Source organism: Chroicocephalus ridibundus, chromosome 8, assembly GCF_963924245.1.
Source record: "Chroicocephalus ridibundus chromosome 8, bChrRid1.1, whole genome shotgun sequence".
NCBI lineage: Eukaryota > Metazoa > Chordata > Aves > Charadriiformes > Laridae > Chroicocephalus > Chroicocephalus ridibundus.
The window spans coordinates 44,763,392-44,791,146 of NC_086291.1; positions in this window are offsets into that span (position 1 = coordinate 44,763,392).

Below are 27,755 nucleotides of genomic sequence, written 5' to 3' on the forward strand. Positions count from 1 at the left end.
AGCAGCAAGGAAATCAAATTAAATTTAATATGTATAATCTGCATGATGTGGAAATCTCTTGTGAGTATCGCTGGCATTGAATTCAGGCTCAGTCTGAACCTTTTCAATATTCCCTCCATTAGCCCCAGCATTCCCGCAGGCAGGACTGTCCCAGGCAGGAGCCCAGAGAAACCAGAACCGGGCTAATTCAATTTTTCAAGCCTGTTTCTGTGAAAGGCACAAGGCTGCTTTATAAAAAAAGTGCCACTCGTAGCTCCTCTGTGGTGTGTCTGAGAGCAACACAGGCAGAGGCTCAGGACGAAGCAGGACCAGCTCCAGGGACCTTGGCACCGAGCACAGCTACCGACGGGAATAAGGATTTTCCTCACAGGTCATTGCAGCGTGCTCACTAGTGAGGGACGGATTTATGGGCAAAAAAAGTCAGCGATGGATTTGATTTGGCAAGAAGGCAGGCAGTGGGATGCGGCTGTGTCTCCTGAGCCCCCAGGTTCTGCTCTGAAAAGGGGTTATCGGTGCTGAGTGACAAAAGATTTATCACAGCTGCATATTTTCTGTTCTTTTCCATTATGTATTACAAAGCTTTTGGATTTTTACCTGTATATTTTGCATATCACTCTTCTTAGATCTCTGAAGCAATAATATCAATATTAATAGCAAATAATTGCATTCTTGTCTGTTGAAGGCAGGAAGTTCCTCTGTGCTTTTTTTAGGGATTCCTGAGCATTAATTAACATTTATGTAGCACCAGTTAAATTATTCTAATTCTATTGTAAAGGGTAGTTGCTGCACAGCAAATAACATTACAAAATTTTGTCCAAAGATAAGCAAGGTGAACTCCCACTCAATGAAAAGTGTTACATGATGTACAGTAACATTTCAGTGGGAAGCCCTCAAACAGTAAATTACATAGCACTCATATCTCTTCAACAAAATGTACTTTTCAGTACTCAGGAATTTTCACAGTGGATACATAAATTCAAGCAACCTTTAAATTCCCTCTTCCTGTACTCATGTAGGTGTGAAAAGTCAGGATGGGAATTTCTTTTGCAATCATGTCAAGTGAGGAAGGAAAGTTGATACATATTTATATGCATACGCATGCATAAACACCGTTTAGCTGTTTCAATTTGCACTTCAGTAAAAAATTCTGACTATGAAAACTTTGTTTTCACTGCCTCAGAATGAAATCTGTCTTAGGAAATCATCGATCTGTAGGGAATCAGCTATCTGCCATTTATCTTTGAAGGCTCCTCAATGCCATTATAGACCTGATCTCTTAGTGACTGTCTTTCTCTACACACCTAAACCCACCGCTCAGAACCACTGCTACTGGTAAAGTAGCTTTTCTTGCAGCCTTCAGCACCCATCCTTCCCACTTAATGCTTCATTTCTTTTATCATCCTCATAAAAGAGGATTTCTACTGAGTGCTACAAAGTTTCCTCAGTGCTTCTCTTTGCAAATTTCTCTGTCTGTGGTCTAATCCAAGGCATTAGGTCACCCGCCATCAATCCTAACAGCGTAATTGGCTCTTCTGGTGCTGCTCAGTATCGTTTTCCTTCCTACTTAGCGGTGAAAGAAAACCCCGAGGGCCTGCAGCTCCTCTCTCAGGCGTAAGCACATCAAGTGCATGGACTCTGGAGACTGGGCCACCTGGGGATGCCTCACCTGAGATGTTCCCTGTCAAGCCATAATCCTGAATGCAAATGTCCTCAGGCAAGCCTGAAACACCTTCTAACTGTTCTGCCCCTGAGGACGAGAAGGTTTTAGACATGGGAAGAATTAAAAGTTTGAATTAACTCCACCTGAGGTCAAGCCACCATTGGAGTGAAAGAGAAGAATTGTTTTTCATTGCTAGTCACAGGTGCTACATGCCTGATGATTAAACTCAAAGAACTGGAACAGGCCATTTATGAATATATATTTGACCTTTCTGCTGCTGGAACCCAAAAGGTTCACGTGACTCGAACATGCAAAGCAGTTCTGATAACTTGGGGAGCACCAGCTGGGTAAAAACAAGCAGGCAGCGCATGCTAGAACAAAATTTGCATTAACCATCTATGAGTCAGACAACACTGAAGCACACGGTTCACAGGCCCAAGGAGTAATACGCAAGATCAGGTATTAGCTGGTGTCTGCTAAGGACAGGCAAATCACACAACAATCGAACATCAGCTCCTTCCCCACCTGTCTGTAACGGAGCTCTCAGGCGGACTGCTGAGTGAGTGGCAGCTGCTGGAGGACTCACATCACAATACTTAAATGTCAGAACATTTTGAAATCATAAATGACATTTTGTAACTCCGAAAGTGTTGTTGCCAGCATGGGGAGTGCTACGTCGGCAGCTAAAGGAGTGACCATGCGGTTGGAAGTGTAAAAAGTGCAAGAGAGTATGACTGCATTACATTCATCATATACCATGAGAAAAAATCCTGACCCAACCATCTCTACACCTCTGAAACGGGCAGTGTCACCAACCTGAAAGCCGTTATGAATTGAGTCATCTGCGACAAGGAACTGAAATAGAGTGAAGTGTGATTGAGAACGGAGCGCTGTTTAGAGACATTTTATTTGATGTCTAAAAAGCCAAAAATTCACAGTAGGGATGAAAAAGTGTGTAACTTCAACAAAAGCAAGCTGAGATCATAGAGGAAGTAAGACAAAAAAACAGCAGTGAAACTGTAACAGATGGAAAGCAGGCGACTGTGAAAATTGTTAGTATATATTAGCAGCTAGGAGCTATCTATGAGAAGGAGAGAGGCTAAATGACACTAGCAGGAAGTTTTGAACAGCTGAGCTATAGGAACCGATAAAAGTGACAGATATCCTGGCAATGGTACATTATTGCATGAAGTCAGGAGAGCCGTCAGTGGCGATGCGGTGAAGATGAAGCTGAGCTGGCAAGAGAAGCTTTGGGTCCTGCCTCTCGTCCCAGGGTGGTTTCTGGGTTTTACCTAACAGCTCTTTAATGTAACGCATGTAAGCAGTGTTCCCAGCCCTGACCTCACTTCTCCTTGGGTAGCACTGACTGCTAAGCCACAGACTGTGCCTCCTCAGAAGTCTCCCCTGTGAGTCTCTTCTGCCCTATGAGTCCTTAAACTTTTTCTTATTGCCCTAAGAATGTTGCATTTTCTTCAGTCCATGGCAGCAAAACATTGATGTGATGAACAACTACTTGCTTCAAGAGAGCCTGCTGTGTGGCTTGGGAGGTCAGGTTGAGGGGGGAGCTGGGTTTGAGCCTCTGCGCCTGAGGAGGAGCTGTGCCACCTCCCATCCACTACACCAGCTGGGTCACAGAAGATGGATGCTGGTGCCGTCTCCTCCTCTTGCAGCTACGCTTTACAATAAAGCAGAAACAAATCCCATTGCTGCATCTTGGGCATGATTTGAACGGGGGTTAGGTTGGAGCCAGGCTTGTAGCTGCTCAAGCTGACCTATGTGCAAGGCCGGCAGCATGAGAGCAAAGGGAGAGCTGGGGTTTGGGGTGAGAGAGGCTCTGTCATACCCAGCTACTGGGGCATCAGTCCTGAGCACAGTCAGCTCCGTCTTGGCTGGAGTCAGGGTGTAAATGGGAACGGTGTATCAAGTGTATGTTTCCTTGAGAGGAAATTTTTCAGAATGAGAACAATCAGCCATTGGAATAATCTCCCCAGGGAAGTGGTGGATTAACCAACATTGGACACTTTCAGGAAAGGGTGCTGGGCCGTCTTGTCTAGACTGTGCTTTTGCCAAGAAAGGCTGGGCCGGGTGATCCTTGAGGTCCCTTCCGACCTGGTATTCTATGATTCTACGAGTGTTTGCCAGTAGTCTTTAACAAGTCAGGTAAATCTCATTTTGACTGCACACAGCTATATGCATGTATATAAGTATATACGTGCATGTGGGTGTAACTGTAGAAAAGCATGAACATACCCAGATAGCAAGCGTATATACACACGCACTCAGAATCATCATAGGCTCTTTTTTGATCGGTAAATAAAGGACACACATACAAAGTCTGAGAATTCAAGTAAATTAAGTCTTTAGGCAGTCTTCTATGCAATAGACGCAAGAACAGGAGAAAACAAAATCTGGAAGGAAAAACACAAAATAATTACACATCCGTTATGAAGTCACAGAAGCTGGCTCTATTTATATACATATGGCTGGCACTAATCTAGCAGTACAGGCATAGATAGAGAAGATGCATGGTTAGTTTAAGTAGAGACAGTAAATACAGAAAACCGCCGTTCAAGAGGCACCCCAGTCCTATCAGCAGTCCCAGGGCTAGTGGCTTTTTCTATTTTAAGCATAGAGGGAATTTCACAGGAGAGGGCATAATCAGATGAAAGTGTAAGCCCTCCAGACAATAAACAAGGTAAAGATATAAATCTGGTCCTGCTGTCCTACTGAAGCAGAGCTCCCATTCTTCCAGTGTAAATTGGTCTAAGTGGAGCAGCCTTACTGAAGAATTACCATGGCGAAGAAATTATTTCTCAAAAAAATGCAGCATTCAACAGAGGGGGCTAACTCAATTTCTGCCTTAAGTCCGAAATCTGTTTCGGAGTTCTGCCTGCCCAAGAGCTCAACGCCCCGTTCTGCTGCAGCTCTGTCTGAGGGCACGGCTGGCGATGCTCAACCATCCTCTCTTTGTAGCACAGCTGCAATCAGACTCCTAAGAGAGGTTTAGCTCACTGATTGAATTATTAGTTTCTGACTGTTTAACAGTAGTCCCCACTTCCAGCCACCCTCAGGACATCCTCAGGACATCCCAGGTGAGCTGGGTGTCTCTGGCTCACCTCTCTTGCTGGATACCTGTGGCTGCGCCGGAGATTGCTATTTACTGCTATTCATTCACAAGACCTGCCCACGCAAATAGTGCATAAGATAATAAAAAATTCAGTAAGCTTTCAGAAAGAGAACATTATTCATCTGCTCAGAAACATCTGGACATTTCAGGAGTCCTGCTAAATTTATGGAGTCTACTCAACAAATCTAAGTTTTTACTCAGGGGTAAATAAGCCATTCTGGGGGCTTTGCCAGGCATCTTCTCTCCCGCTCTTGTTTCTGTACACTATGAATAATGCATCTTCACAGCGCACAAACCAGCAGCATTAGCTCCTTGTTTCCTTTCATATATTTTTAGGAGCTCCCGCTCTCTGCTCCCAGTTACAGAGGGGCCGATGGCGATGTGGCACTCGCAGCCAAGTGGGCTACAGGCCCAGCAGCCCAGCTCTCCTCCAACTGGGGAAGGGACCCCGGTCCCGCAGGCAAGAACCTTGGGCTGCCAAAAATAGCATAGCTGCGCTGATTGCTGGGGAGGTGCTGCTGGGTACACGAGGTTAGCCATGGAGAGGCAGCTGAAGTCTGGAATGTAGGACACCGGCCGGGGATGAAGTTTGTTCTTATTTAAAACTACTGATGTCAAGAGAGAAACAGAAATCACAGTCCATCTGAGAAGAGTTTAAACGCTGAGCCAAATCCCCTGTAACAAAAGGAGGTTGGAAGTATATGCGAGGATCTGAAGTAGCTCCATAAACACTTCCTCACAGGAAAAGGAGAAGAAAAAAGAAAAAGATTATTTGAATCCCTTTTTGTAAGTATTCTCTCCAAGAAAGAATCTACACCTAAAAAAGTGAAAATGTCACATAACATTTATTGAATCAGTATGGAGAGGTCGTTCTTTCCTTCCTTTCCCCCTTCACCTCAGATCCCTTTCTGGATTTAACCCTAACAGACCAGGGATATTTTGGCTCTGTCTTTTCTTTATGAACAATGCTGTTATGAAGTCATTTCTCAGACTGTCTTCACTTTTTACAGTATTTTATTCTTCAATTATATTCTTCATCATCTTTTTATGCAGGAAACAACTAGCAAATCCACTGGGGTTTTAAGAAGTGCTCAGAATTGGCTTCGCTTTGTTAGCATTGGTAGGATTAGAGATGCTTTAAAGCCCACTGCTTCTGAAAAATGCGCTGCTCACTCTGCTTTATGTATTGTACAAGTGACCCAGGCCTTACACTCTGCTCTTTGAAAAGCAGTCCCTGAAAAGAGTAAAGCAGCTGGGCTTTGCTAAAGAAGAAATGTTCTTATCATTTATGTTACAATGATGAGACACAGGATACAGGCAGATTAAAATATTTTTTCCTGACTTGTTTTTGGCAATCAAGGACAAAAACACAGAGTCGTATCCTGTCATACTGCCTTTGCTTTGGTGCGAACACCGCCCAAACCTACATAGTGATTAATAGACTATGAATGCATGGGTTTAACTGGTAATTATACATATTATTTGCATAGTATACTTCAGCCCATGTTTATCTTTCTTGCCTTTAATATTTACTTCAAGTAGAGACAGTAGGTAATTAGTCTTATAAAACTTCTCTGTCTGGGCAGATTAAATTATAATGGATCAAAAAATACTGAATTCAGCTTTGAGTTTGAGTATCTTTAAAGCAAAATGATAACATCTCTTTTAAAAACCAGTCAGTCTTCATTAAGGACTAACAGATATTTCCGAGCTCTGCTTGCTCAGAGTTTCAGCTCTGATTTTTCTGCCCGTCACAAATGATGCACTTACAGCAGCGTGAAGTTTGGAGGGCCTGGCGCAGAAAGTGGGGTTGGAGTATTAAGGGTTGTCCCATTCCTGTTATTAGCCTGTGCCCTGCTCTCTGCAGTTACAGAGAGGATTTGTTTTCCAAGTCCTGATCTAGACTAGAATACAATTTTTCTGAAACACCAGCAGCGTTAGGTCAGTCCCGCCTTTGAGCGAGAGCACAGAGACTCCTGTGAAGCAGCAAAGGATGTCTGCTTCTCTTCTAGGAATACTGGTCGTGAGGCATCAGTAGATTTAATAAATTCCTTTCCTGCAGCACGACTGATCCCATTGTGTCAGAGCAGCAAGTTTGGAATGGTGACAGGGAGGCATTCAGAGGGGTTCAGAGGCGTCGGGAGCGGGTGGCTCAGAGCCATACGGCACTTCCAGCCAGCCCCTCTCCTGGAGTGCTCTGGGAGCAGGCACCAGAGTGGTGTGGTCCATCTTACCACTGCCTCTTCATGCTGCATGTGGGATTTTTCCATGCTGGATCCCTCGGCTTAGTATGTTTTACCTTTCTGATGAGCTGAGAGTTGGGCTGGGTGACAGCACACCTTCTGCACAGTCACAAAACTGAAGTCAAATCCTAGTTAGCAAGGAGCTGATTTCAAGGAAAGAGAATAAAATGAAGCAAAGACCCCCTTCTGCTAGAGATAGCGCAGGATGTTTTTATTCCTGAAAGACTTCAGGTGCCCAAATCCTGCTTTGAGGAACATGCTCATGAAAGACTTGGAGCAAGCCATCAGAGAGGGGGGTGACTGTCTTTTAACCTGCAAATGGGTGCAGCTGCTGCCATTTGCAAGAGAGAGACGTGCAACACATCTGATTGCAGCTGCCTTAGAAAATGGGGCATCTGCATGAATGTGATAATTTTCTCTTTTCAGGAGAAAAGAGAGGAAAAACACAGGCTGGGAGTAGAATGACTGGTATTTACCTGAGCCCTGCATTCATGGCTCAGTTCCTAGTCTGTGCATACTATTCTGTTTCTAAGCGGTAGAGCTGCTAGGAAAATAGAACAGCTAAAAGAATGAAGTCCAGTTAGATTTAATTTCCCCTTTGAATGAAAATTTGTGCTTTTTGCGAAGAAGGAATGTGGATTTGAGTGCTTTGGTAAGCAAAGGGCATGCCTACTCCCTTTCCTGTCCTCAATGGGTAGATAAAAAGACAGACAGACAGATAGATGGATAGATGGATGGATGATTATCAACAGTTCTTTGCCACATGGGACATAAATATTTCCCTCTTGGAAGCTGGAAGGTGTTTTAGCAGCTGTGAAGATGGATAGCAATTCGCTGGGGGAGAGCAGCTCTCAGGCATACACTGACTGTTACTAAATGACTAGTCCCAAATCCCTCCCACAGCCACCACTGACGTCCAGGCAGCTCTCGCAGCGGGTGAGGGCTAAAGCACCTTTGAGGGGCTGTATTCTCATTGGAAGTGCTGCGGTATCTCAAAGTCACTGGGACTTTTGTATCATACGCTGCACACCAGTCACTAGTCTTCCCCCAGCAAATAGTCTCACAAGGAGGGTTTTTCATCATAACGGCTTGAAATAGCACGGCTTCCTCCATTACAGCGCAAGTATCGTCTTTAGAAACACTGTGGTTTGATTTTAAGGGAACATGGGAGGGGGGCAAGGGGAACAGACTACTTTTCCACCGCTAATACAAGACTCCTCTGTCTTCCTGTCTGATTGGGTTTGGTTTTGCTTCAGTGACATTTTGTTTTATTCAGAAGTGTTTTTTTCAGGGGAGGGGAGATGTAGGTGCATCGATGCATCTGTGCTTCGCTGCTAGAAAACAGCAGATGCTTTCAAATCCCAGAAGAAGGAAGGCAGCGTGACAAATTCAAACTGGAAAACATCCTTATGAACAACCATTAGAAAAAAAATTAAGTGGTATTCAGGCTTGAAGTTAAAGAAAGTTTTCTAATCCTATTGTCCTTTTAGGCAGGTTTTTATAATATCAGTCCAGACTACAGGAAAGTTATAATAAGTTCAAAAAGAAAAAAAAAAAAAGAGAAAGAATTCAGTGGATTCTCAGAGATGTCATGCCTGAGTGGGTTATAAACTTTCAAAAGTTGAGTTTCTTCATGGAAAGATGTCATCAAAAGCAAAGGTACTAGCAAGCCTGTTCCCGAAGATAAGGATAAGCTTATTTCATAAACATTTACCCTATGAAGAAGGTGCAGCAAAGTGAAGTCCTGAAATGATAAGGGACCCCTGATTTTATGCATGCCTGTCATCAAAATTGAAAATAGTTTTTGGGTCTTGTTGTTCAAAAAAGAATTTAATGCTCACAAATATGAGGGTTATCAGGCCTTTTTGAAAAATCTTTCTGTACCCAAGAGGGGATTTATTTTCCTGTTCATTATAACACTGACACAAAAGATACCTTGTGAGCAAAAGTCCCGAGAAATTACTTTTAGGGCAAAGTAAATAAAAAGGGCCTTTCTAGAGTTTGCTATGAGCAGGACAAAGTTGATGCTCAGAGGAGGGGGGGAAGTGAACCTCTGCAGCCGGGTGAGAGGCTTTCTGCAGAAGAAGGAGAAAGCAAACAGGACAAAGACGAACCCCCACATATTACTTTTTAAGCCATGTACCTCTTTCATCTCATTTAAGAAAAATGGTGGAAATCCTCTTCATCCAAAAGGGGAGAAATCCCTTCCTCTCGTATTTCAGAGATACTGAAATCCGCCTGGAGGTCCATGACTCCCAGAGAGAGGTGGGAGAGGAGGGCAACGGCAGAGCTGCTTACCCCCATCCTCCTGCCCTCAGAGGGTATTTATATACTGCCGGTCACCATCAAGGGCAGAGAGTGCTGGCCCAGGAGCTCCTGGTAGGGAAACTCCCCCGCCTGCATGCAAAAATTGGAGCTGAGGCCACCCAGGTCTCCATATGTTTGGTCCTTCTCCTGCACGTCCTGCCCCTCAGCTGCAGCAGGGTCTGGCAGCCCTGACAGAGGGAACCCAGCTGCGAGCCCCCCTCGGGCTGCCCTGCTCGAACCGCTGGGGCAGAGGCAGCCGCAGCGTGTCCGTGCCTGGCATTGAGCATCCTGGAGCCCAGAGCCCTGAACAGCCTTTGCACGGTGTCCCCCTTAGGGTCATGAATGGCAGTTTTGCCTGGAGAGAAGCACTGGGAAAAATGTTTTGATTGCAATTAAGAACAATAACTCTGGCCCAAAGCTATGAATTGATAATTGGCAGTCCAAAATCACCATTGTGTTTTCTCAATAGCAGTGCCTTTGTCCTCCTCATTTTAGGTGGTTGCTCTCTGACTCTACCAGTGCCATTCCCAGGTCGATATTTGGCATGATCTAAATCAAAAGAGCAAACAGAAATTTCATTCAATCCATTGTATTGCTAACATTTTACAGGCTGACACGACCTGCCCATGATGTCACTAACCAAGAAAAGGACTTTAACAGCACCGTGCTCCAGTGGCATCACACCGCTCCGCTGCCAACCTGCTTTTGGAAGCAGCAGATGTGCACTTGCAAAATGTTTTACGTGCAGGCAGGTAAGGTGCATCGATTGATCTTTAAATTTTTCAGCCTCAGCTAAATTCCGGTCTTTGTACTTACCATACAACACAATCCAGGGAGGGACTGGCATCTTTTTTTTGTTTAAACATTTTCTTCTGAAAAGTCCAAGACTCCCTGGACTCTCCAGGGACTTTGAATGTTCTCAAGCCTTGAAAGTGATATGATTAAGTCTTGAGACAAGAGTATGTGCACAGAGCTAGTTTTTCCCTTTTTCTTTTTTTTCTCTCTCGTAAGCTGTAGATGTCATGTGTGGCCTGTCCTCATTGCTCCACCATTTCTAGCCCTCCTTGCGCTCTGCTGGCCTCTTGAATTCACTGTTACCTGGTCACAGGCAGTATCAGAGCTAAAATGTTATGGTGAAAAGAAGTATTTGGTTTACTTGGTTTTAATATGGCATTTATGTGGTTATTTAATATTAATAAACAAAAAAAAAAAACAACAATAAACTAACACCCCAAAACCCAATGAATTGAAACTTTCAGTTTATCTTCTCTACAATATTCACTTCTGTCATTCCCCATCCTTCTCCAATAAACATCATATTTTAAGGTATTCCCTGTGAATCTCAGATTTCCATTGTCCATCCTGGAAGGAGGAAGGTAGAGAGGACCAGTGTTTCATTTCCGGATGGGTCATTACCCTTCATTCATTTAATCTATTTACCACCTAAGATTTTACGTGACTGTTTTTGTGTGCCAGAGCAAAGCTCTTCAATGATCAAGAAAAACCATGCTGGAGAAGAATACTAATACTACTCTGCCCTTGATAGGATGGTGACTGTCAGTATATAAATACCCCCGACAGAATGACAGAAATCGCTCTTCTATATTTACCAGGAGCCCTGGGCCAACGCGCACAGTGGTGGGAACCCATCTGCTCTGCTGCAGTCATTTTATCAACACACTACTATTTAACAGCTGAGGCTTTTGTATTTTTTTAGCTCGGCGTGTGCAGTGAACAGGAATGCCTTTAATAGCAGTATGACAAAACCACAATAAATCAGAAAGGTGAATTGTAAATTAAAAGGTCTAGTGATTCATCTGATGAATCATATAAAGGAACAAATTAATTTAGGTATTACTTGACCGTTCAGGTTTCCTACTACAAGCCTGACATCATTAGCTGTGTGCTAATGAGTCCTCTCCTCTAGTGCGCGCAGCAAACACCGTTGAGGAGAGGAGCAGGGCCCCAGGCAACTCGTGATTTGGGGGGCTCGGGGCTCTGGCTGGGGCACGGGGAGGGTTTAGACCAGAAACGGGGTTGGCTCCAGAAGACACTGTACAGCCCCAGCTCCTCTGGGTGCACGCGGGCCCCGCGGGGGGTGGCGGCTGTCAGAGGGATCTGCTGTAGCTGACGTTTCTAGTCACTGCATTTCGGATTTTATTTATAATTATTATTTATACGTACCAGAAATTATTACACACTATACTGCTGAGCAGCTGCCTTTTCCAGCCTTTTGGCTTTGTTTCCCATGACACTGCTTCATTTTTCTTTTGGATATTTGCTCACATAAACATTCTCTCCTGTTCCTAGAAGTGCTACTTTTTAACCCAGTGTTCAAAATTGGCTATCGGAGCACTGGAGACAACAGCTGATCCCATATGTCCCAGAATTCAAGAGATAAATCCGCCGTGCACCTAAGTTTGAAATACAGGTCAAACGTCAGAATTTATTTCTGTCTAAAACTTCACCTGAGGGCAGTGCCTATGTGAGTATGTAGGTTGATGAGAAAATGCAGACTTACCTTTTATTTTCAAACCAAACTTCTCATGCTTCCCATTGCTCCAGACACCTTTGCCTAACACCACCTCAACACAGAAAGGCCCTAAATACTTAACTTCAAGCATATGTCTAAATTCACCAGTGTCTATTGAAGAATTTAAGTTTAGTTCTATTAACAGAGCAGGGCATTAATCTCCATTATTAGTAAAATGTTAATTGCACTCAAGGCACCAATGTTTTAGACTCCGTGTAGCTGCATGAGAGTCTGGAAGTGTTTTATCTGCAGGCAGAGTATCAGGATGGACCGACAGCAGAAATGGAAGCTCTTTCATCCTTTCCATAAAGGCAGTAGTATCTCCCCCCTCCAAATTTTATGCATTAGGTCCGAAAAAAAGAGGCATAAACACGTTGTAAAAAGACAGCTGCTTTAAAAGCCTGTTTCCCCAAAGATAGTTCGTGAAATATATTGGTATGAATTCGTAATGTCTGAGCAGTCTCAGCGGAATGAAAGACTGAAAAGAGGACTATAGCAGCGAAATATAATTTCAGAATTCAAGTTAGCCAAACGAGGCAATTCAAGGTTTAAGTGGTACTTTATGTTCTCAACATTTTCCAGAGCAACTTTCAAAAACACAAAGGTAAGATAATCACTGTTGCAGAACCACAGCTTTCTCTCAGGGAAACGGCTTCATTCAGTCCAAAATTCAAGTCTATCTGGGTATTTTTGTACAGCTGTGCCTTTTTCTCCCCCTTTGGAAGACAGCAAAATAAAGTACTGCTGGATGAGTCTGCAAGCAATTTTATGATTTTTTTATAATCCCAATAGTAATTTATTTCAAAAATGAAAAATGTAATGAGCATGTAATGACCTTAAATTAATGTTCATTTTAAAACTCAAAGAAAATACAACCTTTATCAATGAGGTGATATCACTGTTCCATACTTCTATGCTTCCTGGAAATTAATTTACTGGAATCAGCTGGGTTTGATTTTGACAGAATGAGCTGGAAAATGCTTTGAGTGCCGCAAAATTAAAATTTCTATAAAAATGCCTACAGAAATGATGCAACAATAGCTCATTTGCAGTTCACTTGTCCAATATATGTGAAGCCTTTGATGGGAAAAGGGGGTGGAAGTAGAAAGAGAGTCTAGTTTAACAAGTTTTCCAAGCTGTCTCTGCTAAATTCACGTGCCCTACCAAAACCAGAGAATCAGTGTATAAACTGTGAGATCCTTTTAAATCAACTACCAACCCAGAACAGCAGACCTGTTCCAGGGTATAAGTGTCTGATTTTAATTAGCTGACACAACATTTTCCTCCCAATTCATCACGGTCATGTTCCATGTGTCCTCAGCTTTTACTGGGTTTCTTAAAGGTGAGAACGATTATCCCTGATGAGAAGTTTCATTTATGTGTTAGGATGGTCCCTTTGAGACAGCCCGCAGCAGGACATTGCCCACCGATGTGCTTGTGAAAACACAGATCTAGAGTACGAGGGCATTGCTGAAGTCTAGTAAAAGTAATTTTGTCCTGGATAAAAATTCTCCTTGCTAACTGTAAAAAATTGTGTATTAAACACAAGGTAAGAGACACCTTGGAATAAAAAATACAAGCACGAAGGTAATTTTCTGGGTGTTACGTGAGACCCAGGTGAAAGGAGCAGCAGGGAAAGGGTGCCCTGGAGACGGCAGTGGAGCAGCCCACGGGGTGCGATGCTCAGCTGGCTGCTGAGGACAGGGCTGCACCCGCCGTCCCAAGAGAAGCAGCAGCGAAGGGGGATGTCACAATACCTAGAGCAGCAGCACTCCTTCCCCGTGGCTGATAGGGCCAGGGAGCTGTGAGTCCTCTCCGCGCTTCAGAGAAGTTCCTTAACCTTGGATATTTTTTTAATTTTTTTTCCTTTCAGGAGAGTCAGCATTATTTCCTTCATGGTCACTGCTGAGCACTACATAAATCCATATCCACACTGTGATTAATGGCTCTTTAGTACCAAAGGAAGGGGTTAGATAATGCTTTTAATCACTGTCAAACTTCATAATTTTCCCACTTTCTTTTCCTGACTCCTGTGAAGCTTCTTCATGGCAAAACCTAATGAAAGCTGCCACTACATGTTGGATGGACTTGCAATGAACTTCAGATGATACATATCATACCTTTAGCCCATCCTTCTCATGGAGCTACTGAAAACTGAAAACTGGGATTCTCTGTAAAAGTGTGAGGAATCAGCTTCTGCCTGTTTCTGTTCCTTGGCCAGGGAAAAAATACAACACAGAAATAGAAAGTCAATAATGGCCTAATGGCATAGATAGTGAAGGTCGTCTTTGACAGCTGACAGCAATAACAGCGCTTGATGTCTTCTTTGGCTTCTTTTCACTCATATGTGGCAATCAGCTCAGGATGGAGTTTAGGTTTCATAAAGTATGAAAATGAAAGAACTTGCAGATAGTCACAGGGCTGAGTTTTCACAGACTGGCTGAGTCTCTCATGTCTCGAGATCAGGGAGAAGCAGCGTCAGACACAGCCGCGGGCACAGTCCTGCTGTGACAGACTGGGAGAAAGCCCCACGTGCCCCAGGCCACCCTGCCAGTGGCCACCCATTGTGGATGGCCAGCAGCCACCCCAGGGTGGGCACAGCCTTGCGTGCAATGCCGCTGCGGATCAGGCATCGGACCCGCACCCTCAAACACAGCCAGACATGGATTTATCCTGCCTGACTTTAGGCTCCCCGCTGGGATGCCAAAATCACCCTCTGGTCACTGCAGCGGGGAGAGCTGTGTCTGCAGCGAGCAGCTCCAAGCAATTTATTTTGCTGGCTTTTTTTTTCTATTGATGTGGACAACATCAGGATGCCAAAGACAGATGGGTCTCAGGAGGGCTGGCTGGGCCAGGTACAGGAGTGTGTACCTTTGGAAATGGAGCCCTTCTGGCTTTCACCTCTCACCCTCCACTTGGCTCCTTAGAGGCATAGGATGGTGGCCGTTATTCCCTTAGCCTTTCACTCGGCATCCAATGCCACGCGCAGGGACACCAAGGATGCTGCAGTGCGATTATTTAATTTGGAGCTTGGCCAGGCCTTCTGCCCAGCCAGGCAATGGGAAGACAGGCTCTCACTCCCACTAACAAATAACTAGCAATCAGTTACTTCTTAGTTTTTCAAGGGAAGGCAGTGTAGAAAGGGTCCCACTTTTTAGCAGTTTTGTTGTGAAATGACTGGTCCCGTTTTAATTTTTGCATTTGCCACCATTGGCCTTGTGTTTTCAGGGAGAGACCCAGAAGCATAACTGTCGTATGTCGCAGACTGAACTCATTCCTTTCAAAATAATTTCTTTTTGATTAAATGTCAGTGGCAGAATGTTTGCAGAGTCTTGTGAAACCCCTAGGTTGTTTTTTTTTAAATATAAAGACATGATTTCTATCACTGGGAAAATATTTGCTAAACCCCAAATTTTTGACTAAAAACCTTCCCCATTCTCAAGCAATTCTTCATTTTCAAAAGCACGTCTGAATGGCTGAAAGTGGAAAGCCATTCCTAAACTTATAAAAATTTGTAATAACTCTAATTGCATTTTAATATTTGATACGCTTTATAATTGCAGAGAAAGTATTGACACCGATGCTGAGCCCGATATAACTCTGCCATCTTTTACAATACATGAACTGCCCTACAAGAGCATTTGTATGACGACAATGATCGTTGTAATTACCCCTGATCTGAGATGGGCAGTAGTGACATGTTTTATTCAGGCGACATGAATCATTAGTGCTTTCGCAACAGCCTGTAGAGAATGAGAATATTTATTAACTGTAAAAGACTAATGTCTGCTCTCACAGGCTTTCATTGGTGCCAGCTCAGGTCAAATCTGTGTATGGACTGCAAGGAGACACAGCCAGTCAGGGAAAAATATAGCGAAAGCTAAAGTAGAGCCTAGAGCAGTGTATCAATAGACCATGCACGCTTTAAATTCAGCCTCGTTGTCTTGGAGCTTCTTAACGATATTCACCGAGTACTGTGTGCGTATGCGTGTACATATATATATATATACTGAATACAAATATCCTGAACACTTTCTGCAGACAGTTTTTAACCTTCACATGTCCTCACCTAGTTAAAAAAGATATTTGATATTCCAGCTTTAAACGGCACTGATGGTTGATGTTTTCTGTCTGGACACATAGGGTGAAGAGGGTTATTTCTGTTCCCTGCCTGATGTATGCAGTGACTGGTGTCCAGGTTAGTGCAAGGGTAATTTTCCAGAAAAAAGAGCTTCAGGTAGGTGTCTAAATACAGTCCTGCTCTGAAAACCTGGTGGATAAAATAAATACCTTCTCAGGCAGTGTATGTGTGGTGCACACATCCATCTCCCCCGGCTCTGTGCCAGGCTGGCTCCCCGGCGCAGGCCGGCAGGACCCGGCAGCCTGCCCTCAGCCCGGGGAGCGCAGAGCCCCAGGACACTGGTGTGGGACCAGCACAGGATCCCTGCTGCTCATGATGCTCCACCAGACCCCTGCGTGACGGATACGAGCACTCCATCGGCTGACTCAGGTTTTCTGATCATTCAAAGGCAAACAGTTAAGATTGATCTATAACTCTCCTAAGATATTTTTGCATTTATGTTTGCATTAAAAAACAGTGGTGGAGTACAGTGCATTATACCTGTGCCCCATCCCATGCTGCAGAGATGCTGGCTGATGAATCGTGCTTGCAGAAACCATTAAAATTTTTTCCAGTGTGAGAATTTTGTCCATAATACTATCTTCTATCTTATGAAAGGCTATTTTGCGAGATTACAAGACAGCGTTTTTCCTGTATGCCTGAGGTGGATGAAGTGCACCCACATCCATGAGCCTCTTAGCATGATATCGGAGAGCTCCTGTGACTGTGGGTGCTCCTTGTCAGGATGAAGTGGCCTCTCTCAGTAAACATTTTTAGCGAGAAGATGTGTATGTGACTAGAAACCGTGTGTCCCCAGGCAGCCACAGGGCATCTTGATGCCACCACTGTGGGACCAGTCCAGGGATGGCACAAAGGAACCGTCCCCCAGACGCTGCCGCGTGTTGGGCTGGCCTGGCATTACCTTCTACTGTTTCGAACTGAGCGGCTGACAAGGGTGACATGTGGAAATTTTTGCCTTCAGTTCAATGTGGTTCAGGTCAAAGGTAAGAAAAAGTCGAGACTCTGCGCGCTTTGCTGGGTGGCTGAGTGTCCATTAACATGTCTCAGCCTTTTGGATGCCTCAGGCATCTCTGCCAGCAGAAGGACAGACTTAGTCTGGAAAACAACTCTCTGCTCACCTCAAGAGGCAGGTTCTCCCAGCTGTCCAATCTCCCTCAATACACAGAGACACAGTTGTTCACGGGGACGTGGTCAAGCTGCGCTGGCCATGCTGCCCTGCATGGTGCCTGCAGCAGAAAGGACGTCACCTCCTATGTCACCCAAACCCACTTGTGCTATGGGCAGGAGCTGTACGTGTGTTCAAACGGCCTCTAGAGGCTGCAGCAAGACCCCGCTGGCAGCTGGAGGAAAATCTGGTGGCCTGGTCGCACTCAGCAGCCATAACCGTGAACGTGTGGTGTCCTTGAAGGCTGCAGTGAAGCAGCACCAAACTTGGAGCAAAGGGGCAGCCCCAATAATCTCCTTTCAGACCTTTTCTGTGGAGTTCCATGGGCTTAGGACCGAATACATAACCTGTATGGCTTTGGCTCTGTGTTTGCAGCCAAAAGAAGGCAGCATTGATCTGGTAAATGGGCTGGGGGCTGCAAGGGACCCCCACGTAGGCAGCTGGAAGCACCTCTCCTTTCTCCACTTTGAATCCTGCCCCGTCCTGCAGCCCCAGCAATGCCCGTTCGTGCTGGGTGATGCTCCGCACAGGCTTTGCCTTGCCGAGGAAGAGGAGGCTCATGGAGTGTCTTTGAAGACAGGATCAAAGCAGTGAGGAGCCATACCTCTTTTGATTCCTTAATGGGCATTTTTCATGTCAGCTCCCCTCCTCCCTGGCTGTCACGCCGCGGAGCACACATGCTGCAAAAACATTTCTGGCTTCAAAGCCCCCCATCTTTGGCAGCCTGTTTTCTTTTTCTCCCACTGAGCTGGGAGAAAATTACTCCCTGGTAATGGAGGGACCATTAGGGCTGCTTACCTGAGCCATCCGCCGGCAGCACCATACAACGCTCCTGTTCATCCCAGGTACAGGCAGGGTCGGGATGAGGGGGCAGAGGGGACCCCTGTATGGTCCGGCCTCATACCGACCCTTCCCATCTCAGTGCTTTGGGGAGCACAAATGGTCTCTCTTGGCTTAGAAACCTCTTGAAACATATAGAGGAACCCATCTTCCTTGTCACAGGTCGAGGAACCATTCTTCCTTCTGTGGCAGTTCTTGGACCTGTGGGGGGAAAAAAGAAGAGACAGTTCACGTTCACTGGTGAGCAGCCTCTTCTGGGTGCTTTGGGGTCTCTGGTATCTAACATCTTTTTAAGGGGATCATTTCTTTGCCATTAACATTGTGTGGGGAACTTCCCTGGGGGAAAGAAACTGCTTTAAATGCAAACAAACAAACAAAAAAAAACCCCACCCCACCTGATATTATAAATTGAAAATTCAGATCAGTTGGCTATTTTTATCAAAATGATTTTCCACTGGAAGTTGCTATTTTAATTCTTCTCTTTTTTTCTTTTTTTTCTCTAGAACTTGCAATGGAAAAAAGAGTCCTACAAAGTGAAAAGCATTGAAACACAAGTTTCTGCATGTAAAGTACTCAGAATATTCAGCTTTTTAATGCAGGAGTTGCCCTTTCGAAGTATCTTAATTTCATTTTCAAATGCATTTCATTTTTTATGTATGATAATTGCGCATTATTTACCTGTTAGCAATGACATACTATGACCTTATACTGGATTTTGATAAAGAAATAGATCTAAAAAATTCACTGATGATTGAAAGTAAGAAAAAAAATCTGTTGTAAAGCATATTTTTGAAACAAATTTTGAAAATGTGAGGGTCTAAGTTTGAAATTCAAAGTCAGTTTGAATGACTAACACAGTCCAACATTTTCGCAGCACAGCTTTCTTCCTTTCAGCAACGGGAACAGGCGCTGCAGCTGACAGGAGAGGAAAGTAGAAAATTCTCCAAAGAATAATATTGTAATTCATCCTGAAATAAACGTTGAGGGTCTGTGACTGATTCCTGTAATGGTAGCACAAAAAAATAGCAAAGGTAAGTAGAAGCAGTTGAAGTAATCCATTTGAATGCATCATGATGCTGTTAGTCAGTATTGATATCTGCCAATCAGCAAAATAAAAATTCCTATTATGAGAAAATTGCAAATGTCATAATAGAGCTATATTTTCTGCCTTGTTTCTTGGAGGAAAAAAAAAATGTATAAGTTTTAGAACTATAAAAAACCCCTTACAAACTCGGGATCTGTATAAAATTCTGATTAGCTGCAAATGTGAAATGAAGCAAGTGTCCCTGACGATACCGGCAGACACCGAGTTGTGCACAGGATCAGCTCCTTGCCTGGAAACCCCTCTCTCAAAGGGGAAACGGGAGGAGAGATGTGCTCCGTCTGAGCAGGCTGGGTCACCGAGAAGCCTGTAGTACTTGGAGACAACATCAACTCTTATTGTCCGCTGTGAAATAAAGCCCGTGGGGATACCCATAACTGTCCTCCACAGGTATGTTTTTAACAGCGGCTGCTCGCTGCACGGGAGGAAAGGGCTCTGATACCCCCCAAAAATAGTTCGAGTAGTTCTTCCAGTGAAGGCAACCAGAGCAGAAACCACTGAGATTTCCTGGCTCTGCTCTGGGTTAGGACACCTTCCCTGAAGGCTGGGAGGGGAGCTGAGAGCCACGCCATTTCTCTGGGGTCAGTCTTGAGGCTCGCCTGGGGTTTGGGGGCTGAGCAGTACATTTTAATGCATAGAATTTTTTTCCTTTTTGAAAGAGCAAACAATTTTGATGTACTGATAAGTCATCTGTTGAGTCAACATCACACCACTTTGTGATGGCCCAGAGAGCCATGGGTGCACTATTTTGCTAAAAATTAAACTCCTAATCAATCCTGTTTATTAAGAAGAATTATGCATCCTGGTCGGAGCACTGCACGTCACCTTTGGGAAAACTGTAAGGAAAGTCAGCGTTTTCTCTCTCAGACAACCAGCTCTTTTGTAGCTGTGGTAGGTGGAAAGTGATGAACTATCAGCTCTTGGCTCTACCTTGCTTAGTGACTGCTTTTGAAACTTTGTGTCAAAACCTTAATGTCATTTGAACAGAATTTTCTGAATTTAATTGACACAAACACAATATAGAAGAGTTCAAACATGCAGGAGGAGACAGGAGGAGTGACAGGTAGCCCTTGATGGACTGCAAACCCATTAAGGCGTTGTGCTGAGTAGCAAGAATATCCCTCAAGAGCGACGGTCGTTGCCAAAGGACCCTTTCAGGGCTGCCTTCCCTCAGCGTCCTGCTTTGTGTGGAGGTGCAGAATAGCAACAACGCAGCATCATAAAATAAATAGCTTTGTAAGTGTATTGTGAATAGAGGATGACATGCTAGGGCTGTGCAGTCATAAAAACGATTTAACGCTTTCTTTCTCATGAAAGAAAGGTTTTTAGGGTTCAATTCATTGCTGAGCTTATGGCTAACCAGATGCTCAAGCACATGTCTGCCTTTTTTTTTTTCAGGAGATCGGATACGCGTGTCCTCAAACCCTGCTCGTACGGGTAAGCAGCAGCATCACCCGGAGCAGGTACTTCAGGTTGGCAAAACTGTTCTTCCTGAAGAAATAGCTTTGGTGGTGCACAGCCACCACCTTTCTCACAATTAAAAGCAGAAACGCTCAAATGGCTCTTTAAGCAATGCAAGTCTCCATCGCCCCTGGTTTGTGTAAAAACCTTATCACAGACAGAGGGGCGGGAGCAGGTGAAACCGGGATCCCTTTCTGATTCAGCCCCTACCCCTGACTTCCCTGCTGCTCCCATCTGCCGGCTGCTGGAAGCACCCCTCAGCCCAGACCTCTTCTCATTACATGAAATTTCCCCCCCGAAAGTTTGACAGCGTCCCTTGGCTTCTGAAAAGCCACCACTCTCCACTCAGGCTGACCCAGGCTCTGTGATCTGTGCGGGGTCAGTGGTGGCAGAGCCAGGATCCCCAGGGAGGGCTACTGAAATCGTTATGCTAAAGCCAGCGGCAGCAAAGGGCTGTCCATGTAAGCCTCTCTTCTTTTTACAGTACTTATAGCCTTATATACCTATATATAGATACATGTATATATATATATATCCTAGCCATTGATTTTTAATAATTTAAATTACGCTGTAGAAAAGTAAAAAAATACAAATTGGCATATCTAATATTACTTTTACTTGCTGGTATCTTCCACTAAAATGATGCAAATAATGGATTTTGTTTCAGTGGGCCATACTTGTGTCTAAACAGTTTCAGAACTACCTAATGTTTTCATTTGACCTGAACAGAGTATTTCAGTCCACTTTCATAGTATTTAGTTCTTTTTAACCATCTTATTAACATTTAGGTAAATTTCAAGCTGTTTTATGCTTAATAAGTTGCAGAATTTAAATCATTCACTTTGAAAATACATAAATAGAACATGTAAACATTTCCAAAAAATATGAATGACTATTATTTCCACTGAACCTATCCACTGAATACTTCCTGACCTGGGCAGTTAGTTCAATTCCCTTCACCTCCCCCCCCTCGCCCCCCCTCCCCCTTTTTTTTTTAGGAAAGAAATCAGAGTCCTCAAATTCATCAAAGTCATCAAATTATATTCACTGCCCTGCTTCTGTATGTATAATTCATTTTTCCAGAGATGATTTCTTTTTCTCGTAGTTTTACCTAAAAACTCAAATACTGAGGAGAATGCATTCAGAGGATCTTCTGACGCTGCTGTCTGGGGCTGCTGCTGCCTGATGGACCTCTAAGCCCTGGCCCTGGCAAAGCTCTACTGAATGCGCTTTCCTGGGGAGAAGCGTGATTGTCGATACGCTTAACATTGAGCATATGCTTAAGTGCCTTTCTGAGTTGCTGCCAAACGTCTGCGATGCTCTTATCACTCTGCATTGTCCAAGTTCAGAATTTAAAAGAATACTTTAATGGTCGGCACATCGCTCGGCTTTGAAGGCTGCACAGCTTGTCGTCAGCCTGTGACAGGTTCCCAGCCAGCCACTTGCTCCCGCTGCTCCAGGAGCTCTGTGTATGGCCAGATCATCAAAGCCAGCGGCTGCCGGGCCATTTCCCAGCCCCTGATGCGAGATCGGTCTCAGCCAGGAGACATGAGCACAAGGGGGCCTCTGCCAGGGGCAGGCAACAGGCACCCCTGGCAGTAGCTGATGCTCTTGCACCTCCCCAAAGGTCTGGCCCTATGGCCCCATGGTCTGGCCTTTCTCCTCACTCCCCCTTATTTTCTGGATGGGTAAGAACTGTCACACATGCAAGAAAAAATCAATTGCCTCCTTGTAAATTTGCAGAAGTACCTCTTTCTGCCAGCACAGATCCCACCACATCAGGATTTCTCTTCACCTCCTTCCACCTTAAGGATGCAGGTCATGGCTGGAGGCATCACCTGGTTGTCTGCTCTGGGCCAGGTGAAACTGTGCACCATCTAAACGCCACCACTCAACCCCCTTTCTTGTGTACTCTCTGTCTTAGCAGGTCTCTGTCCCTCCAAAGCATTTCCTGAAAAAGCACGTGCTTGGGGGCGCAGCCAGGCGCTGGGGACATGGGCTGGCCTGGCTTGGTGGGCTGGGCAGGACATGGGAAACCACTGCACGCTACGGGATGAGTCACCCAACTCAAAAGGTAAGTGAGGAGTGATGAAAGGTCCACGGAGGGCTGTCTGGAGAAGGCATGTCTGGACTTCACAGGTGGTTTAGGGGGAGCTATGTGAGAAACAGCTGAAGTGCACAGGCAACTGACGGGAGCACTGGGGACTTCTTGGGCTGCGTGACCTTGCAAGGGCACAGCACCAAGCTGCCCATGTCAGTGATGCTACATAAGGCTGAGGTTACCTAGGGGACAGTGTTAGAAACACCAGGTTTGGGTACGGATGTAGCAGGACAGGGACCGATGGGGAAAAAGTAATCTGGGGTCATTTGTAAGGAAACTGGGATGAAGGGAAATAAGGCGTGCAGCTCATCGGTTTGATGCAGTTTTGAGGTCCCTGCCAGGTACGGTCACTACTGCAGCCTAAATGAGGAGGACAGACACAGCCTGTGGTCACACCCACACCGTGTGTCACACCTGCTTCTGTGGTCACGGACCAGGGACGGGGAGTGCTGCCCAGGGAGCCACCAGCTTGTCCATCCTGTGACCCCCCCTGCCAGCACCTTCTCCAGCCCAGGCAGCATCCACATACCCACCACTGCTTCAGGGCAGGTAATTTACATCTCCTTCCTGAAAAAGTCTTTACTGTAACTTCTGACTTGTTTTTTTAAAGAATTGTAGCTTGACAGAAAATAGAAAAAAGAAATGAAAATTCAGGATCTGTCTCATTCATATTTGCTTGCAAATAATAAGCGCTGTGGAAACACTACCCAGGCAGAACAGAGATTTATTTTCAAGCATGTGAGCAGTTTAAGGTCATTTGCTTAAAATTAAATGCAAGAAACAACAGTGATGCTTCTGCATTACTCTCTCCCTTTAATGCCACTCTGCGTTTAATCCGTCTTACTGTTCAATAGAAATAGCTTACTCCTACGTCTGAGGAACTGATTGGGTTAGAGCCTGCATCTCAAACACCATCCTGTCACCAGCAATGAATGCCATTTTTAGATCTCTCATTCCAAAGAAAGGTCAGTCACTATTTTGAATAATAGAAGGAGAAAATAGTCAGTCCAATGTTCACTTTACCCTTTCTCCATCTTTTAAAGGGGAAAAACCAATCATCAGTGTGCCAAGGTAATTTCTAATGTTTTAATATAGTCACACAGAATCAACAGAATCTGGCAATAAGGTTTTTTTCTCAAGATGTGATTACACATTTCTGACAATAGCACAGTAGTGTTGTGAAGGACATCAGATAAGAAATGCAGCCAGTTGAAAGCTTCTGAATTGCAAGTTCCTTACAATATTTTTCAGAAGAAAAAAAAAAACTTTCTGCAGAAAATAAGAACAATAAAAAACACAACTACTGAGCGTTAACACAAAGCTACCAAGTATACTCAGCTTTGACTTCATAGGGATTCATCTTGTTTAAGGGGAAGTGTCCTTCAGGGTCTGGTATATTTAATTAGAAAAGACAAGCCCCCGCAGAAGGTGCGTCCCCAAGATAGGGACCGGTATTGTTGGTTCCTCACCTCTCCTCAGTGGCTCTCCAGGAAGCCTATGCAGGCTAGCCCTTCAGCCTGGCCAGCTAACGTGTGTGGCCAAAGTGGGGCCACATCAACACCACCAATGGGTATCGCTGGCAATTTGTGGTGGAAATTCACTGGCAAACGTACTCTAAAATGCCCAAGGTTTTCAGGAAGCTACAGACTTGGCCAGTGGAAGATCTCCAGTACCTCCACAATCACCTGCTGTCCACCCTTATTGAAACCTTCCCAGTCAAGCTTACAAACTAACTGACTGAGTTTTCATTTGAGGTTTTAGCGTTTACATTCTTTGTTTTTAACTTTCTGCCAGCATTCCCGAAGGTTTTGGAGGTAATGATCATGAAATTACCCAACACTTACCTCCTTACAGAAGAGACAACATGCGGTTTCATGGCCACTGGCAATGAATTGCTGTCAGCTGGCTTTGTAGAGACTTTTGAGTGAAAGGGCGAGGGGAGGACTCGGTGGAAATGCTCTGTCACTATGGTTCGGGCTGAGAGCCTATGGACACAAGCCTTGCGAGACACAGAACAGAGCTCATTATTCATCATATAAAATATTCCGTGTGAGAAATAATAATACAAGAAATAAAACCATCACAGGTGTATTTATGGTGGTGACATACATTTTTTGTTACCTAAACTAAAAATATCCATAAAGGAAGGTCATAAACCTGAAGACAGAGGAAGAAAACTTCAATTTTGGGTAACTTAGAAATCATTTGTCAGGCTTAGGGACAAAAAAAGGGGGAAAAAATAAAAAGTACAGACTGATATGCCTGAAATTTTGTATAAGATGATTTTGATTTTGCATGATAAAATCAAATAAACACATGACGTTGTTATCGCTTGGGGCTTGAAACACCGTAAAGGAGCTCCCTGGAGCTCCTTTGATATCACCTGCTGTGAAGGAAACACCTCTGTCCTGCCTCCAGCCCAGGGGAGGTAAATCAGCACTTAAAGAGACTCCTTTTTGGCATGTCAGATGTCACTTGAAAATACAGCCTACATTTTCATATAAAATACAACCTTATTTTCCGTGAAGGCTATTGAACACAGCAGCTTAGGGCATCTCTATGGGGGAAACATCAGCTCTGCTGGACAGTGGGCAACCTTCGCTGGGAAAATAGCTTACCTCATCGCTTCGGTTTCATCACTCGATAATGAGATGCTTTTTCCCCTTCGGTTCTTATACGGAGCTCAGCCAGTGCAGATGCAATTTCCTCACGTGCACTATTCAAATAAATTTCTCCCGAGAATGAAAACATGAATGTTGCAGGGAAATTTTGAGCATTTGGGAGCATATTTAAACTCTGGTCGAGATCTGGCTCTTAAGTATTTCCCCTCTCCGTACAGCATGTTCAGGCTCTTGTCTTTATCCTTTTCCTTACATATTTCAAAAAAATCTGTTTTTTTCATTTCTCTAGATATAAATAGCTACTCAACATATTAGACACCTTAGGGTGCAGTGAGTCGTGATTCTGGATTTATTTGAAATACTGGTATATTCAGTATCAAAAATCTATAGTTTCAGCTACCATATAGTAAATAGAGACTGTTAAGCAGGAAAGAAATAGAACTCAGAGAGGATCCATTTCAACTTAAAATTGCCTTTTGTCTGGACCCCAGGTGAGCGTGTCACACACCGGTGCAGTGTGTAGGGCTGACACCAGCCGTTCTGTCCCAAGAAAACCTCACTTGCTAATGAGCAGTCTGGGCAGTGACTCAGTGGTAAATTATAGTAGACTTTAGCTCTGCATAGACTCTACAAGGCAAATTTATTCCAACCGTTTCATATTGAAAAGCCTGATTACCATTTACCATATGATGCCTTCCTATCACTTCAGCAGTATCAAAAGGCTTTATTGTAGATGAGATCAAATAAATATAGCAAAAACATGAAAAAAAAAGAGCACAGTCATATCCTGACTGATAGCATGCTCCTACAGACTATTGCCACCAGTTGAGAGTACGTGCCAATATTTTTATGAACCATCATTACAAAACATAACTGAAGCAGGCTGGAAGAAAACAGCAACCTAGAAGTGGTGTTTAAGAAAGCCCTGGGAAAGGAAAAGAACAGAAGAGGAGAGCTGCTGAGCTGAATCAGCATGTGGGCTGTAGCTGGAACAAAAGGATTCTTCAGTTCATGCCAAAAATACTCATCAGTGCTGCTGCTTTTTTAAGCTTAACATTCATAGGTGACTTTTCTTGTTTCTGAACAGTCCTGTGGGAAACCACACGGGTTCAAGTATGGGTGGCTGTCAGAGCCCTCACTTTCCGCTCACTTCAGGAGTTTACTGGGGAGAGGAGTTTGCTCCTTGGTGTCAGGGTGAGGAGGTGCCCTCTGAGGCTCTGTCCTGCCTCAGGACCACCCTGGGCTCTTCTCCAAGGAACTCCTTGCTTTTAAATACAGTCCAGCCCTTTTTCTTCCTCTCTTGTCTCCCTTCACAGTGTTGGCAGATCCTCAAAGACAGCCCAGCAAGATCAACATCTACTAAAGATCCCAGTTGCAGAGGTAGCTTCCATCTCGGTGGGGCATGGCCACAGTGGTGGTGTGTTTTAAGCGACTCATTATGCAACATAAAATATTATTAAAACAACCAAAAAAATCGTACGTGACCAAAAGAATGTTTTTCTTGTCACATAATTAAGCTGTGGGGCTCATTATCACAGGGATTCACTGAGCCTAGAAATTTAACAAGCTTCAGAAAGGACTGGGCATACGTATCACTAGAAAGGGAAAACTGAAATCATCAGACTGAAGAAACGCAAAGAATCTTCTCAAGTTTCAGGTTTAAATGAACATTTAAGAATTAGGGACTAGAAAGAGGTTTTCCACAGAGGCAAACATGACACCCACCTACCCCAGAGACCTCAGTGGGATGGTTGACTGCAGAGCTGAAGAAATGGGTCTGCTATCCACACTGTGCTGCTGGCCTCTGCAAGCTTTGTGTTTCGTCTAGTAGAGAAGTTCCTGGTGGCAGTAAACCAAGGAAAAAATGAGCAAAATGCAGGAATTCTACGTGTAAGACTAAATATTATTATGGTATGGACAGGAAAGCGTGCAGGTGCTTACCGAAGGAGGATTGCACCCCATGTTTCCTATGGCCTTGGCCGGTCATTTAACAGGGGAAGCAGCCCCTGCTAAGCCTCTTCTGCCGCGGTGTGCTAGTGAGCTGGACGATATTTTTGCTGTTGTCAATGTAATGCACAGCCAAATTCCTTTGTGCCTTCAGCAGGCATCTAGTCAGTGACGTACATCGAATTCCCGTGCAGTACTAGCTGCCGTCCGCCGGCACTGCTCGCCGATTGTCAACGACAGTAGGTTTCCTTGAGAAAAATCACTCAGTAGACACGATCCTCTTCTTAGATAATCTATAGGTGACTCCATGCCATGGTTGTTTGTGTTTTTCCTAGCTACGGTAAGCAAACCTTATTTAGAAAGCTGAAGCTAAGCTTGCTTCTTTCAGCACTTCAAAGAATATCACCAATAACAACCTTTTAGAACCGCAACGTGTTTGATATCTTGCTAATCCCAAAGTAAATAGATCTAAAGAGCCAGCAAGCTGAACCATGCAAAAGATACAGC